This window comes from Ambystoma mexicanum, chromosome 8 (genome assembly GCF_040938575.1).
Source record: "Ambystoma mexicanum isolate Mex_15411 chromosome 8, UKY_AmexF1_1, whole genome shotgun sequence".
NCBI classification, from domain to species: domain Eukaryota; kingdom Metazoa; phylum Chordata; class Amphibia; order Caudata; family Ambystomatidae; genus Ambystoma; species Ambystoma mexicanum.
In genome coordinates, this window is record NC_090929.1 from 528270808 (window position 1) to 528285991 (window position 15184).

The window sequence follows — 15184 nt, forward strand, 5'->3', positions numbered from 1 at the left end:
ACTGATCTCTTCTGTACTTTTCATCAACAGTGCATTTGTTTGTTTGTTTTATTTATTTCTATAGCGCACCTTAACCTTAAGGTATCTGGGCGCATTTGACAGTTGCAAGTGTTGCAGGTATACAAGGTCATGGCATACAGAATTGCACACATATGCAATCACATCTTAGAGGTGACATAGTATTTACAGAACAATAAAATACAGTTAAATACAATAGGCTAACCAAGACTCAGCTTCGGAATCCGTGGTAAAAAAGATATTGCTTCTCAGCTAGCCATTTAATCGACTTCTTTCTGAAGTTTACAGAAATAAATAAAATAGCACAGTAACAACATTGTCTGTGATACACTGAAAAGAGAGTGACGGAGACAAGAACTCAATTTGCAACATTAAACATGTGATTAAAGCACAGGAATCTCCTTTCCTACACTGACTGAATATTCTCGTACACACTCAGCCCCCACACTTCTGTAATTACCTTATCTGTTCAGCATGAGTTTTCTTCAGCTGTTCTCTTTCTGAATTTGGCTCCCTTGAAGATTAACCCCAGTGAAAACAAGCGTCTTTCGTTCTCAAACCGGGGTTATTGCCTGGAATTCTCAGCTTTTGCAGCAGGAATGCTTCAGCCAGGAAACAGGACCTTCGCCCAGCTCTGCCAAATCCCGACTGTCCTCCCCCTCTCTTCAAGCTCCCCCAGCAAAACTCTCATCACTGCCTCTAGCATGCTACTTGCTATGATGCTGCTCCAATCAGAAATCAATCATGCCATCTCATCCCTCACTACACAATGGCTCATTTCTACAGTAATTATTTGTGACCAACTGATTTCCTGTTCCTTTGAGCTCTTTTGCTTCCTGTAGTTATGTGGACAGAGCAGCAGAGAAAAAGAAAAAAATGAATGTGCGTTTAAAAGTTCACTTTCAGAGTAGGCCTAATTCTGCAGTGGAGACACATTTTTATTAGTGGGTTATGTTAAATGCAGTTTTATTAGTCAGGTTATTTATTAATAATGTTAGTTATTAATTTTCAAATGTGTCTCTTGCACCATAGGCATTTCAGGTGAAAAATAGTGTGCATTTTTGAGTGTGCACGTGTGCTTTTAACTGTAAAAATAGATTTGCATCTTATATGTTAAAATCGTTTTTGACTGAATAGCCTGTCTTTACTTATATGTCCATGTTAATCTGGCAACACATATAGCAATGCACCACACCCATGTGGTGGTGCTGCATCAAAAAAAAAATTGCTACCTGTGCAGTAGTGCTGTACTCTGTGCTGTAACACGCCAAATATCCTTACATGCTCCATCACCCTACTCACTCACCACCAGTGGAACACCCTATCACCTGACAGACAGTAGGTTGATCCCCACTGTATTAGATTTTGAGACTGTCCTCTAGAAGCACCTTCTTTACTATGAAGGAGCAACAGAGCTGTCTCGATCCTTTGGTCCCTCAAACTGCGCTAATACCAATATGTAGATGTACATAATACAAATTGACAAGAATAGTTACAAACCATTAATGCTCATCATGTTATATGTTCATCTATAATGTTTGACTGTCAGTGATGTCCCGTCTGGCTTTCGAATTAGATAACCTGTATTCCCTTGTTAGCTGAATGGGGAAAAACAAAAATTCCAAAGTTGTTGAAATTCATTAATTCGAAATTTCCACCTAATGGGTTATGGGGGGAAAAAGCTAGAATTTGATACCATTCAAAGCCAATGATGGGCATGAAGGGTAAAGAGGGGGAGAAAAAGGGACAAAAGGTTGCGCCCGTTTTCGTGACAAATTAGTTTTATTGAAAAATTGGGTTTTAGCCTGTACCATACTGTACCACCCTGTCCCACCACCTCCCTGTCTCACCTGGTTTATGCAACAGAATTTGCTTCGCAGTTACCAGCGTAACATGCTTGCAGAGTTTCTTGTTAAGTTCTTCTTATTCTTATGAATACAAACAAATGCAAATACAAAATATGCACAGGCTTCATAAACCAAGAGCCACCTACAATGGAGCGTGGAGCCCTTTTGTATAGGCACTCACCCAAAGCAACCTGAAGATTCCAACATCCAAGCGCTCAACACTCAAGACTAGTAGATTAGTTGCATAGATGAACCCAGTGCTGATAAAAAACAAAGTGTGGTGAAATATCGTCTCAAAAGAACTCAATTATAATGTTGAACGATCTAGTTTTGTAGATAGATTGTGTTCCTCGAATATTGCTTTTAGATGTATTTTTATTTTTTCCTTACATATGCTTCCTTAAATTGAAAATATATGAAATATTTTTTGTATGTTTGTATTTATTTATTAATTATATAAAGCCTTATGCCAAGGAACTTTTGTCCCGGGAGAATAGCTCAGGGGCAATGTGCTCGCCTTGGAAGCAAGACCATGTGGAGCAACACAGGTTCGATCCTGGGCTGCGCTTAGAAACTTCCGGGTATTAAGCACATTATAAATAAACAATTATAAGACCAGTTTACAGTAGATTAAAAGGAGCAAGTGGACAAAAAAAATAATAGTACTCACTATACAATGAAGGCTGATGTGAGAACGTATTTAGAGCAGCATGGAAGATAGATCAAGAATGAATAAACAGCAGGTATTGGGACATAATCACCCAAATGACTAGACGACTGACTTGAAAGCATTACTGTATTGTATGGTAACATGATAACTGCGTGAACAACTACAAATTACTTTGGCATCTTCTAGTTTTCGCGTAATTCGATGTTTATCAACTCATGAAACCATTTGGGTCAATAGTTTCTCAAAACATTGATGAGGCACACACTGTAAACATAAAATGTTAGCATGATATCAAGTGACAATATTTACAATATTTATATTCTTTCCTATTTTCAGTGCAATTAGACCATCTCCAGAAATACAAAAGAGGTTTTCCATTTCTAGCACACACGAGGCCGTGCGCATTACATCTATTGTGTTTTTGTTCTTCAATTTGCAGTGCCGGTGGGCCTCAGTGCTGAACATCGACACAATTGTAGTGAAGAGGTCATAAGTAATTTTGCAACATCCACTAGAGAGAGCAGTTGAAAATGAGAATGGATAATTGTCACTTTGTGGCCGAAGCAGGTAAATAGAAATATGATATTCCATCCCTGATGGTGGGGCGAGGTCACTAGTGAATCAAGAAGCCAGGAACGCAGGATGTACTCTTTGGGATAAATCCCCCTTTCGAGTAGTCTGTGTTATGCTTGGCCGCAGTGCCAGCCTTAGGACAGGGCTAGCCGGGTGACCGCCCGGGGTGCCATAGCACCCCAGGGCGCTGGCTCAGGAAATCTTTCAAGGGCTACCCCGAGCTGGTGTGTTGGGAGAAGTGTCCTTTCGAAATGAAATGCGCTCCTGGGAGCGGGCGCATTTAACAACAACAGGTTGAGATAATTACCTCCCTGCTCTGGTGCAGGAGTGGGGAGATAATCATCTTAGTAGGGTGCTGCAGCACCCTATTGTTGTTAAATGCGCCGGCTCCTGCGAGGGCATTTAATTTCAAAGGACGCCTTCTCCCACCATCAAAAAGAAACATTTGGCAATTCCATACACCCCCTTTCCACCCCCTCGCACCAATTGACCAGGGGCGTGGAGTTGGTCGGGTGCACCAAATTGATCTTTTTCTGCCAGGGCGTTGCCGCCACTAAGGCCGGCACTGCTTAACCAGTGCACCCCATTCCCTGGATTGCACCACTCCCTCTGCACCTGTGTAACTTGCATGTAAGCGCTAAGAGTGATTTTAACTTTAAAAAAAGAAGAAATCAAACTTCATGCAGAGTGGTTGCACAAATCCGCTGCACTTGTATACGCCGTTTTCTATGGAGATGAGTTCCTGGCCATTAACAAAAAAAAAAGACTTTAGAAGTGAGGCAGCTTCATGAAACCACTGTGCATGGTCTGCTTTCTTCTTTTAAAATTTAAAGCACCCTTAGAACCCACGGGTCAACTACATGCCACGGGGCATGCCGACCCTGCTTGTAATGCTACCGCCTTCCAAGTTCAGATCCCAGAAGGGTTAGCCAGGGTTGGACTAACTGCTTGGGCAATATCGCCTCTGTATCAGAATGGCATCAGAGCTCAACTGCTGAACCAAATCTGTCCATGAAAAGGGAAATGTTCAGTTTGATTACAATGGCCATATGCCCTTCTCCAGTCATCTACTAAAAAATTCACCTGTGCATGCTCCATTTTCATATATATCTACGGTGCATTTCTTTACCATTGCACTTGTCTCTTCGGGACCCTCCATCAACAGTGCATTGCAATTGTCTCTTTGGTACGATACATCAACAAAGCATTGCAGTTGTCTCTTTGGTACTATAAATCAACAAGGCATTGAAGTCGTCTCTTTGGTACTCTCCTTCAACAGTGCATTTCACTGATCTCTTCTGTACTTTTCATCAACAGTGCATTTGTTTGTTTGTTTTATTTATTTCTATAGCGCACCTTAACCTTAAGGTATCTGGGCGCATTTGACAGTTGCAAGTGTTGCAGGTATACAAGGTCATGGCATACAGAATTGCACACATATGCAATCACATCTTAGAGGTGACATAGTATTTACAGAACAATAAAATACAGTTAAATACAATAGGCTAACCAAGACTCAGCTTCGGAATCCGTGGTAAAAAAGATATTGCTTCTCAGCTAGCCATTTAATCGACTTCTTTCTGAAGTTTACAGAAATAAATAAAATAGCACAGTAACAACATTGTCTGTGATACACTGAAAAGAGAGTGACGGAGACAAGAACTCAATTTGCAACATTAAACATGTGATTAAAGCACAGGAATCTCCTTTCCTACACTGACTGAATATTCTCGTACACACTCAGCCCCCACACTTCTGTAATTACCTTATCTGTTCAGCATGAGTTTTCTTCAGCTGTTCTCTTTCTGAATTTGGCTCCCTTGAAGATTAACCCCAGTGAAAACAAGCGTCTTTCGTTCTCAAACCGGGGTTATTGCCTGGAATTCTCAGCTTTTGCAGCAGGAATGCTTCAGCCAGGAAACAGGACCTTCGCCCAGCTCTGCCAAATCCCGACTGTCCTCCCCCTCTCTTCAAGCTCCCCCAGCAAAACTCTCATCACTGCCTCTAGCATGCTACTTGCTATGATGCTGCTCCAATCAGAAATCAATCATGCCATCTCATCCCTCACTACACAATGGCTCATTTCTACAGTAATTATTTGTGACCAACTGATTTCCTGTTCCTTTGAGCCCTTTTGCTTCCTGTAGTTATGTGGACAGAGCAGCAGAGAAAAAGAAAAAAATGAATGTGCGTTTAAAAGTTCACTTTCAGAGTAGGCCTAATTCTGCAGTGGAGACACATTTTTATTAGTGGGTTATGTTAAATGCAGTTTTATTAGTCAGGTTATTTATTAATAATGTTAGTTATTAATTTTCAAATGTGTCTCTTGCACCATAGGCATTTCAGGTGAAAAATAGTGTGCATTTTTGAGTGTGCACGTGTGCTTTTAACTGTAAAAATAGATTTGCATCTTATATGTTAAAATCGTTTTTGACTGAATAGCCTGTCTTTACTTATATGTCCATGTTAATCTGGCAACACATATAGCAATGCACCACACCCATGTGGTGGTGCTGCATCAAAAAAAAAATTGCTACCTGTGCAGTAGTGCTGTACTCTGTGCTGTAACACGCCAAATATCCTTACATGCTCCATCACCCTACTCACTCACCACCAGTGGAACACCCTATCACCTGACAGACAGTAGGTTGATCCCCACTGTATTAGATTTTGAGACTGTCCTCTAGAAGCACCTTCTTTACTATGAAGGAGCAACAGAGCTGTCTCGATCCTTTGGTCCCTCAAACTGCGCTAATACCAATATGTAGATGTACATAATACAAATTGACAAGAATAGTTACAAACCATTAATGCTCATCATGTTATATGTTCATCTATAATGTTTGACTGTCAGTGATGTCCCGTCTGGCTTTCGAATTAGATAACCTGTATTCCCTTGTTAGCTGAATGGGGAAAAACAAAAATTCCAAAGTTGTTGAAATTCATTAATTCGAAATTTCCACCTAATGGGTTATGGGGGGAAAAAGCTAGAATTTGATACCATTCAAAGCCAATGATGGGCATGAAGGGTAAAGAGGGGGAGAAAAAGGGACAAAAGGTTGCGCCCGTTTTCGTGACAAATTAGTTTTATTGAAAAATTGGGTTTTAGCCTGTACCATACTGTACCACCCTGTCCCACCACCTCCCTGTCTCACCTGGTTTATGCAACAGAATTTGCTTCGCAGTTACCAGCGTAACATGCTTGCAGAGTTTCTTGTTAAGTTCTTCTTATTCTTATGAATACAAACAAATGCAAATACAAAATACGCACAGGCTTCATAAACCAAGAGCCACCTACAATGGAGCGTGGAGCCCTTTTGTATAGGCACTCACCCAAAGCAACCTGAAGATTCCAACATCCAAGCGCTCAACACTCAAGACTAGTAGATTAGTTGCATAGATGAACCCAGTGCTGATAAAAAACAAAGTGTGGTGAAATATCGTCTCAAAAGAACTCAATTATAATGTTGAACGATCTAGTTTTGTAGATAGATTGTGTTCCTCGAATATTGCTTTTAGATGTATTTTTATTTTTTCCTTACATATGCTTCCTTAAATTGAAAATATATGAAATATTTTTTGTATGTTTGTATTTATTTATTAATTATATAAAGCCTTATGCCAAGGAACTTTTGTCCCGGGAGAATAGCTCAGGGGCAATGTGCTCGCCTTGGAAGCAAGACCATGTGGAGCAACACAGGTTCGATCCTGGGCTGCGCTTAGAAACTTCCGGGTATTAAGCACATTATAAATAAACAATTATAAGACCAGTTTACAGTAGATTAAAAGGAGCAAGTGGACAAAAAAAAATAATAGTACTCACTATACAATGAAGGCTGATGTGAGAACGTATTTAGAGCAGCATGGAAGATAGATCAAGAATGAATAAACAGCAGGTATTGGGACATAATCACCCAAATGACTAGACGACTGACTTGAAAGCATTACTGTATTGTATGGTAACATGATAACTGCGTGAACAACTACAAATTACTTTGGCATCTTCTAGTTTTCGCGTAATTCGATGTTTATCAACTCATGAAACCATTTGGGTCAATAGTTTCTCAAAACATTGATGAGGCACACACTGTAAACATAAAATGTTAGCATGATATCAAGTGACAATATTTACAATATTTATATTCTTTCCTATTTTCAGTGCAATTAGACCATCTCCAGAAATACAAAAGAGGTTTTCCATTTCTAGCACACACGAGGCCGTGCGCATTACATCTATTGTGTTTTTGTTCTTCAATTTGCAGTGCCGGTGGGCCTCAGTGCTGAACATCGACACAATTGTAGTGAAGAGGTCATAAGTAATTTTGCAACATCCACTAGAGAGAGCAGTTGAAAATGAGAATGGATAATTGTCACTTTGTGGCCGAAGCAGGTAAATAGAAATATGATATTCCATCCCTGATGGTGGGGCGAGGTCACTAGTGAATCAAGAAGCCAGGAACGCAGGATGTACTCTTTGGGATAAATCCCCCTTTCGAGTAGTCTGTGTTATGCTTGGCCGCAGTGCCAGCCTTAGGACAGGGCTAGCCGGGTGACCGCCCGGGGTGCCATAGCACCCCAGGGCGCTGGCTCAGGAAATCTTTCAAGGGCTACCCCGAGCTGGTGTGTTGGGAGAAGTGTCCTTTCGAAATGAAATGCGCTCCTGGGAGCGGGCGCATTTAACAACAACAGGTTGAGATAATTACCTCCCTGCTCTGGTGCAGGAGTGGGGAGATAATCATCTTAGTAGGGTGCTGCAGCACCCTATTGTTGTTAAATGCGCCGGCTCCTGCGAGGGCATTTAATTTCAAAGGACGCCTTCTCCCACCATCAAAAAGAAACATTTGGCAATTCCATACACCCCCTTTCCACCCCCTCGCACCAATTGACCAGGGGCGTGGAGTTGGTCGGGTGCACCAAATTGATCTTTTTCTGCCAGGGCGTTGCCGCCACTAAGGCCGGCACTGCTTAACCAGTGCACCCCATTCCCTGGATTGCACCACTCCCTCTGCACCTGTGTAACTTGCATGTAAGCGCTAAGAGTGATTTTAACTTTAAAAAAAGAAGAAATCAAACTTCATGCAGAGTGGTTGCACAAATCCGCTGCACTTGTATACGCCGTTTTCTATGGAGATGACTTCCTGGCCATTAACAAAAAAAAAAGACTTTAGAAGTGAGGCAGCTTCATGAAACCACTGTGCATGGTCTGCTTTCTTCTTTTAAAATTTAAAGCACCCTTAGAACCCACGGGTCAACTACATGCCACGGGGCATGCCGACCCTGCTTGTAATGCTACCGCCTTCCAAGTTCAGATCCCGGAAGGGTTAGCCAGGGTTGGACTAACTGCTTGGGCAATATCGCCTCTGTATCAGAATGGCATCAGAGCTCAACTGCTGAACCAAATCTGTCCATGAAAAGGGAAATGTTCAGTTTGATTACAATGGCCATATGCCCTTCTCCAGTCATCTACTAAAAAATTCACCTGTGCATGCTCCATTTTCATATATATCTACGGTGCATTTCTTTACCATTGCACTTGTCTCTTCGGGACCCTCCATCAACAGTGCATTGCAATTGTCTCTTTGGTACGATACATCAACAAAGCATTGCAGTTGTCTCTTTGGTACTATAAATCAACAAGGCATTGAAGTCGTCTCTTTGGTACTCTCCTTCAACAGTGCATTTCACTGATCTCTTCTGTACTTTTCATCAACAGTGCATTTGTTTGTTTGTTTTATTTATTTCTATAGCGCACCTTAACCTTAAGGTATCTGGGCGCATTTGACAGTTGCAAGTGTTGCAGGTATACAAGGTCATGGCATACAGAATTGCACACATATGCAATCACATCTTAGAGGTGACATAGTATTTACAGAACAATAAAATACAGTTAAATACAATAGGCTAACCAAGACTCAGCTTCGGAATCCGTGGTAAAAAAGATATTGCTTCTCAGCTAGCCATTTAATCGACTTCTTTCTGAAGTTTACAGAAATAAATAAAATAGCACAGTAACAACATTGTCTGTGATACACTGAAAAGAGAGTGACGGAGACAAGAACTCAATTTGCAACATTAAACATGTGATTAAAGCACAGGAATCTCCTTTCCTACACTGACTGAATATTCTCGTACACACTCAGCCCCCACACTTCTGTAATTACCTTATCTGTTCAGCATGAGTTTTCTTCAGCTGTTCTCTTTCTGAATTTGGCTCCCTTGAAGATTAACCCCAGTGAAAACAAGCGTCTTTCGTTCTCAAACCGGGGTTATTGCCTGGAATTCTCAGCTTTTGCAGCAGGAATGCTTCAGCCAGGAAACAGGACCTTCGCCCAGCTCTGCCAAATCCCGACTGTCCTCCCCCTCTCTTCAAGCTCCCCCAGCAAAACTCTCATCACTGCCTCTAGCATGCTACTTGCTATGATGCTGCTCCAATCAGAAATCAATCATGCCATCTCATCCCTCACTACACAATGGCTCATTTCTACAGTAATTATTTGTGACCAACTGATTTCCTGTTCCTTTGAGCCCTTTTGCTTCCTGTAGTTATGTGGACAGAGCAGCAGAGAAAAAGAAAAAAATGAATGTGCGTTTAAAAGTTCACTTTCAGAGTAGGCCTAATTCTGCAGTGGAGACACATTTTTATTAGTGGGTTATGTTAAATGCAGTTTTATTAGTCAGGTTATTTATTAATAATGTTAGTTATTAATTTTCAAATGTGTCTCTTGCACCATAGGCATTTCAGGTGAAAAATAGTGTGCATTTTTGAGTGTGCACGTGTGCTTTTAACTGTAAAAATAGATTTGCATCTTATATGTTAAAATCGTTTTTGACTGAATAGCCTGTCTTTACTTATATGTCCATGTTAATCTGGCAACACATATAGCAATGCACCACACCCATGTGGTGGTGCTGCATCAAAAAAAAAATTGCTACCTGTGCAGTAGTGCTGTACTCTGTGCTGTAACACGCCAAATATCCTTACATGCTCCATCACCCTACTCACTCACCACCAGTGGAACACCCTATCACCTGACAGACAGTAGGTTGATCCCCACTGTATTAGATTTTGAGACTGTCCTCTAGAAGCACCTTCTTTACTATGAAGGAGCAACAGAGCTGTCTCGATCCTTTGGTCCCTCAAACTGCGCTAATACCAATATGTAGATGTACATAATACAAATTGACAAGAATAGTTACAAACCATTAATGCTCATCATGTTATATGTTCATCTATAATATTTGACTGTCAGTGATGTCCCGTCTGGCTTTCGAATTAGATAACCTGTATTCCCTTGTTAGCTGAATGGGGAAAAACAAAAATTCCAAAGTTGTTGAAATTCATTAATTCGAAATTTCCACCTAATGGGTTATGGGGGGAAAAAGCTAGAATTTGATACCATTCAAAGCCAATGATGGGCATGAAGGGTAAAGAGGGGGAGAAAAAGGGACAAAAGGTTGCGCCCGTTTTCGTGACAAATTAGTTTTATTGAAAAATTGGGTTTTAGCCTGTACCATACTGTACCACCCTGTCCCACCACCTCCCTGTCTCACCTGGTTTATGCAACAGAATTTGCTTCGCAGTTACCAGCGTAACATGCTTGCAGAGTTTCTTGTTAAGTTCTTCTTATTCTTATGAATACAAACAAATGCAAATACAAAATACGCACAGGCTTCATAAACCAAGAGCCACCTACAATGGAGCGTGGAGCCCTTTTGTATAGGCACTCACCCAAAGCAACCTGAAGATTCCAACATCCAAGCGCTCAACACTCAAGACTAGTAGATTAGTTGCATAGATGAACCCAGTGCTGATAAAAAACAAAGTGTGGTGAAATATCGTCTCAAAAGAACTCAATTATAATGTTGAACGGTCTAGTTTTGTAGATAGATTGTGTTCCTCGAATATTGCTTTTAGATGTATTTTTATTTTTTCCTTACATATGCTTCCTTAAATTGAAAATATATGAAATATTTTTTGTATGTTTGTATTTATTTATTAATTATATAAAGCCTTATGCCAAGGAACTTTTGTCCCGGGAGAATAGCTCAGGGGCAATGTGCTCGCCTTGGAAGCAAGACCATGTGGAGCAACACAGGTTCGATCCTGGGCTGCGCTTAGAAACTTCCGGGTATTAAGCACATTATAAATAAACAATTATAAGACCAGTTTACAGTAGATTAAAAGGAGCAAGTGGACAAAAAAAAATAATAGTACTCACTATACAATGAAGGCTGATGTGAGAACGTATTTAGAGCAGCATGGAAGATAGATCAAGAATGAATAAACAGCAGGTATTGGGACATAATCACCCAAATGACTAGACGACTGACTTGAAAGCATTACTGTATTGTATGGTAACATGATAACTGCGTGAACAACTACAAATTACTTTGGCATCTTCTAGTTTTCGCGTAATTCGATGTTTATCAACTCATGAAACCATTTGGGTCAATAGTTTCTCAAAACATTGATGAGGCACACACTGTAAAAATAAAATGTTAGCATGATATCAAGTGACAATATTTATATACTTTCCTATTTTCAGTGCAATTAGACCATCTCCAGAAATACAAAAGAGGTTTTCCATTTCTAGCACACACGAGGCCGTGCGCATTACATCTATTGTGTTTTTGTTCTTCAATTTGCAGTGCCGGTGGGCCTCAGTGCTGAACATCGACACAATTGTAGTGAAGAGGTCATAAGTAATTTTGCAACATCCACTAGAGAGAGCAGTTGAAAATGAGAATGGATAATTGTCACTTTGTGGCCGAAGCAGGTAAATAGAAATATGATATTCCATCCCTAATGGTGGGGCGAGGTCACTAGTGAATCAAGAAGCCAGGAACGCAGGATGTACTCTTTGGGATAAATCCCCCTTTCGAGTAGTCTGTGTTATGCTTGGCCGCAGTGCCAGCCTTAGGACAGGGCTAGCCGGGTGACCGCCCGGGGTGCCATAGCACCCCAGGGCGCCGGCTCAGGAAATCTTTCAAGGGCTACCCCGAGCTGGTGTGTTGGGAGAAGTGTCCTTTCGAAATGAAATGCGCTCCTGGGAGCGGGCGCATTTAACAACAACAGGTTGAGATAATTACCTCCCTGCTCTGGTGCAGGAGTGGGGAGATAATCATCTTAGTAGGGTGCTGCAGCACCCTATTGTTGTTAAATGCGCCGGCTCCTGCGAGGGCATTTAATTTCAAAGGACGCCTTCTCCCACCATCAAAAAGAAACATTTGGCAATTCCATACACCCCCTTTTCACCCCCTCGCACCAATTGACCAGGGGCGTGGAGTTGGTCGGGTGCACCAAATTGATCTTTTTCTGCCAGGGCGTTGCCGCCACTAAGGCCGGCACTGCTTAACCAGTGCACCCCATTCCCTGGATTGCACCACTCCCTCTGCACCTGTGTAACTTGCATGTAAGTGCTAAGAGTGATTTTAACTTTAAAAAAAGAAGAAATAAAACTTCATGCAGAGTGGTTGCACAAATCCGCTGCACTTGTATACGCCGTTTTCTATGGAGATGACTTCCTGGCCATTAACAAAAAAAAAAAAAGACTTTAGAAGTGAGGCAGCTTCATGAAACCACTGTGCATGGTCTGCTTTCTTCTTTTAAAATTTAAAGCACCCTTAGAACCCACGGGTCAACTACATGCCACGGGGCATGCCGACCCGCTTGTAATGCTACCGCCTTCCAAGTTCAGATCCCGGAAGGGTTAGCCAGGGTTGGACTAACTGCTTGGGCAATATCGCCTCTGTATCAGAATGGCATCAGAGCTCAACTGCTGAACCAAATCTGTCCATGAAAAGGGAAATGTTCAGTTTGATTACAATGGCCATATGCCCTTCTCCAGTCATCTACTAAAAAATTCACCTGTGCATGCTCCATTTTCATATATATCTACGGTGCATTTCTTTACCATTGCACTTGTCTCTTCGGGACCCTCCATCAACAGTGCATTGCAATTGTCTCTTTGGTACGATACATCAACAAGGCATTGCAGTAGTCTCTTCGGTACTATACATCAACAAGGCATTGAAGTCGTCTCTTTGGTACTCTCCTTCAACAGTGCATTTCACTGATCTCTTCTGTACTTTTCATCAACAGTGCATTTGTTTGTTTGTTTTATTTATTTCTATAGCGCACCTTAACCTTAAGGTATCTGGGCGCATTTGACAGTTGCAAGTGTTGCAGGTATACAAGGTCATGGCATACAGAATTGCACACATATGCAATCACATCTTAGAGGTGACATAGTATTTACAGAACAATAAAATACAGTTAAATACAATATGCTAACCAAGAATCAGCTTCGGAATCCGTGGTAAAAAAGATATTGCTTCTCAGCTAGCCATTTAATCGACTTCTTTCTGAAGTTTGAGAATGAGTTAGTAGTTTTCAGGGATAGCAGGAGAGAATTCTACAGCTGTGCAGCCATGACTGGGAAGCTACTACCCCCTGATTTGTGTAATTTGTATCTAGGGGCTAGTAGGCTGAGGGTGTTGGATGACCAGGTGACTGGTTGATGACCTGAGGTTAAACATTTGTGTTATGTATATAGGAGCTGCATGGTTTAATGTTTTATGCATGAGGGACATTGTTTTTAGTTGGATTATGTCATTAATCGACAACCATTTATATTATCTTCTTGTTTCAGATATGTGAGCTCTCCTTGAGATGATTAGAGCAGATCTCAAGGCGTTATTTTCCAAAGTTTGTAATTTATTGAGCACATATCTACTTGCTCCAAAGTAAAGTCTGTTGCAATAATCCATCTTGGATAGTATTAGTGCTCTGGCGAGGGTAATGCAACTCTCCTTGGAAAGCAAGTGTTTACATACTCGCTCCATTTTCATTTGTATCTATCGTGCATTTTTTCTTTCTGGGACACCGGCTTTCTAAAACATGCTTGGTCTCTACCATTGCACTTGTCTCTTCGGTACCCTCCATCAACAGTGCATTGCAATTGTCTCTTTGGTACTGTACATCAACAAGGCATTGCACTTGTCTCTTTGGTACTCTCCAGCAACAGTGCATTTCACTGATATCTTCTCTACTTTCCATCAACAGTGCATTTGTTTGTTTGTTTTATTTATTTCTATAGCACACCTTACCCCGGAGGTATCTGGCCGCATTTGACAGTTGCAAGTGTTACAGGTATACAAGGTCAAGGCATACAGAATTGCACACATACGCAATCACGTCTTAGAGGCGACATAGTATTTACAGAACAATAAAATACAGTTAAATACAATATGCCAACCAAGAATCAGCTTCGGCATCTGTGGTAAGAAAAAGTAATTGCTTCTCAGCTAGCCATTTAATAGAGTTACTTCTGAAGCTTGAGAATGAGTTCGTAGTTTTCAGGGATAGCGGGAGAGAATTCCACAGCTGTGCAGCCATGACTGGGAAGCTACTTCACCCTTATTTTTGTCATTTGTATCTAGGGACTAGTAGGCTGATTGTGTTGAAGGTACTGTTGACTCTGGTTGACGACCTGAGGTTAAACATTTGTGTTAAGTATGTAGGAGCTGCATGGTTCAATGATTTATGCGTGAGGGACATAGTTTTTAGTTGGATTATGTCATTAATCGACAACCATATATATTGGGCCTCATTACACGGACGGCGGTGGACCAAGGTGCTATTAGCACCTTGGTCCATGCGGGTAAAATACTGGCACCGCCTTGGAGTAAAGGGGAATTACCGCCCTATTCCAAGATTGGTGGGGCGGTAATTCCCCCTTCCCCCATTGCCCTTCCCCATTCCCATTTTTGCCCCATAGGCCATAATGGGAATGGGGAAGGTGCTAACTACGGCACCGCAAATTGCGGTACCATAATTAGCTCCCTGGTCCCTTTGCGGGTTGGTTTTTAACGCCTGCAAAAAGCAGGCGTTAAAGTCTCCAACCCGCAAAGGGACCTCGTAGTAAGGCGGTAAGGGTTAACGGTCACCGGTACTATTAATGGTGACCGTTAACCCTTACCGCCGTCCGTGTAATGAGGCCCATTGTCTTCTTGTTTCAGATATGTGAGCTCTCCTTGAGATGCTTATAGCAGATCTCAAGGCGTTATTTTACAA